At 41.7% G+C, this 3,416-nt stretch overlaps 1 pseudogene; it reads left to right on the plus strand.

The window, feature by feature from the left end:
* The first annotated feature begins 1,743 nt into the window (after positions 1–1,743).
* LOC138035179 (uncharacterized) lies at positions 1,744–2,545 on the plus strand (annotated as a pseudogene).
* Positions 2,546–3,416: the final 871 nt, after the last annotated feature.

Consider the following 3,416-nt stretch of genomic DNA (forward strand, 5'->3'; position numbering starts at 1 on the left):
TGATTTCAAAGTTTCAAAAAATTCTAACTGCATTTTTTGATCATTCGGAGCATAAACATTGATAAAAATAAACCTGAATTCGTCTATTTTGGCGCGCAGAATAATTAGTCGACATTTTTGGTCAGTTTCATGGTTATCCACTTCAACATCGAGAGATGGATTGAACAAAACACCACAGTCCCAAAGGACGTCTATAGACCTAATCGGCTAACTCAATGTTGTCCCCAATTCAAACCCTTTGGGAATAAAACGTTTTGTTCCAGGTATTTCCATATCATTTAAATATGAATGCTACATTATCATGCAAATACAATACACAAAGAATATTAATCCCGGGAGATTTGAATTGGGTACAACATTGAGTTAGCCGATTAGGTCTATTGTTATCGCTATTGCTTTCTTGAAACAAAGGAGTGTATGCATAATGAAGTAGGGACCTGTACGGAAATCATTCCAAAATTACTTGGAACCTGCGCTCATGTAACCATCGAAAAACTTGCCTCCTTTTACGCGCATCGTTTAAGCCCCTGACATTTAGCGTAGTGCAAGACAAATTGTATGCCATAAGCCATGAAGAATGAGATGATTTAAACATGTATACATACCTGCACTTCTACTTTGCGCTGATAGGCGAACGATCTTGCTCGAGAAATTGGAGTCCAAGCGTGTGATCCATTGAGCTTTTACAGTGAACATAACTTTACCCTTAATAAACAATATACACGAATACATATATCTATACACTAACACATATACACTCACATGCATACGCTTACTAAAGAGAGCTCTTGGTGGCTCAGTCAAAGGAGAATATAACTCGAGTAGTGCTTTGTGCGAAGAATAACCTTACGAAGCAGACCCAAAAGGGAACGAGCGGGGGTACACTGACTCCGAAGCTCACTTATCTTACGCTTTGGTGACTAATTATGATCTATGTAATTGTCCATTAATGTAAACCTTATCATATATTGAGTTGGCATTGTGACTGCTCTTCTTTGCGTCCTTTAATATAGGAACCAGAAGCTTCCTTTTCTCAACAATTTCTTTAGGGAACGTGGGCTAACTGATCTTTGTTTTTCTTCTTTTACTTGCTTGGTTAGCGACTTCACACCTTCTTGAAGCTGTTTGATTGCTTTGTCTTGCGCATCAACCTTCTTGTTAAGCGCTGTGATTAAAGAGTGAGCGAACTCTAAGCTGGTTTCTAACTCCTTATTCCTTTCTTCAAGGCAGCTTTGCTTCTGTTTTAAGCCTTCGATTTCTTGGATGCAATTTAACGCTTTGTCTAGCTTCTCTTTGATTGCAGCGATCGAGTCCGCCATGTTGTGACATGTACCACAACATTCCTCACAGCAAGTTTGAGAACCTTTGCTTCTCTTTCTTCTCTTTCGGCTCCCTGAGTCATCCTTGGTTGTCGGCTTTTGGGTTTTCTAATAGGTGATTACATGCCTTGTTACGGCGGAGCGCGCGTCCGCACGTCTGATCACTTCGAAAGCTAGTCCTAGTCTCCCATGGTTTAGGTCATACCTAGATAATCGCAATCAACAGTGTTTCGTAAACGGTTCGCTCTCAAATAGTCAAATTCTCACTAGTGGTATTCCGCAAGGAACAATTCTAGGACCTTTGCTTTTTATTTTATACATAAATGATCTTCGTAATTGCCTGTCTAATTCAGTTGCACGTATGTATGCCGACGATAGCCTCCTGACCTTTGCCAGTAACAACATAGAAACGATCAATGATGTTATGAATCACGACCCATCCAATGTTAATACATGGCTCGCTGCTAACAAATTGACTCTAAATTCATCTAAAACTGAATTCATGTTAATTGGATCGCGGCAAAGCTTAGGTACTTACGATACTCTCCCTAAACTAATCATAGGTGGTGACATAATTAAACAAGTTAGCTCGGTTAAATCTCTGGGTGTGCATATAGACGAAAACCTTTCATGGAATATACATATTGATAAAATAGCCAAAAAAAAGCGCATCGGGCATTGGAGCAATTAAACGTTGTAGGCCTTTTGTTAACCGAACCACGCTGGGGTCCGTTTTCAATGCCTTAGTTCAACCGTACTTTAATTACTGCAGCGAGGTCCGGGGGCATTGTAACAAAAGTCTTTCGAATAAGCTTCAAAAGTTGCAAAACCGGGCTGCCCGTATTCTAACCTTCTCTAGTTATGACCCAAGCGTTGATCCTCTTTTTGAGCAACTCAACTGCAAATGGTTGGACACTCAGCGACAAATACAAGAGGCCACCATGGTTTATAAATCTATACATGGTCTTGCGCCCGACTATCTTGGTTCTCTTTTCACTAAATATGATCCACCGTATAATTTAAGGAACTCTGAAAACAAACTAGCTGTTCCATTGCCCCACACCAATTTCCTGAAAAATAGCTTTAGTTAAAATGGTGCGGTTATCTGGAACAGCTTGTCCCCTGAATTGTGTCATCATCATCATCATCATCATTTTGTTTTTCTTCATCTTGCGTTTGGATGGAACGCGGTTGGAACATCCTGTTCAATAAAAATTTACTTCTAACCAAAGCCGCGTCTGTAGCCTTTTTCAACATGCATTGAATCCTCCTCTATGAAACGATGTCAGGTTTTCATAACGTCTCTATGCACAGGGTCATGCTTTAGCCGTTCAAACCACTGGAGATAGTGCAAGTACAGTCCTTGCAACTTTCTTCTGCAAAAGGGTAACAGGGCATTAAAAGCTTAGACCTCAGCTATCGTTTCCGAGACCCCCTCCTTCAAGAACTTGTTGACGTTTTAGTCATAGGTTGAACTCAGTGACTCTTCCACCTCTTGGCGCAGTGTTTCCCAGGGATCTTGGTCAGTCATTTCCCTGTCACTAACGTCTTTATCCTCAGATTCGATGACCATGTCCGAGTCCGAGTCTTTTTCTTCCTCTTCATCTTGGTTTCGCTCCTCATCTTCTTCATTTCCCTCTTCGGAGGCAGCATAGGGTTGTACTTCCTCAAATATGTCCCCCATGGTTGTGTCTCCTACAGGCTCCTGGTCTATGCGTTTCCAACAACCTCGCCTCTCGTGACGGTCTCTGTTATAAGCTCGACTAAACGGTTTGTGGCAGTAGCGGCAGAGATGTGCCATTCACTTACCCGAGAGCGAATGAATCAGAATGAGTAACTATGAGTTACTCATCAGCCTTTGGAGTGACTCCCCCCAAAATACTCATTGTGAGTCACGGAGCGAGTGACTCAGAATGAGTTACTCATCAGCCCTTGGAGTGATTTCCCCCAAAATACTCATTGTGAGTCACGGAGCTAGTGACTCAGAATGAGTTTCTCATCAGCCCTTAGAGTGACTTACCCCAAAATACTCATTGCGAGTCACAGGGCGAATGACTCAGAATGAGTTACTCATCACCCCTTGAAGTTACTCCCCCA

Source organism: Montipora capricornis, unplaced genomic scaffold (genome assembly GCF_036669925.1).
Source record: "Montipora capricornis isolate CH-2021 unplaced genomic scaffold, ASM3666992v2 scaffold_298, whole genome shotgun sequence".
Classification (NCBI taxonomy): domain Eukaryota; kingdom Metazoa; phylum Cnidaria; class Anthozoa; order Scleractinia; family Acroporidae; genus Montipora; species Montipora capricornis.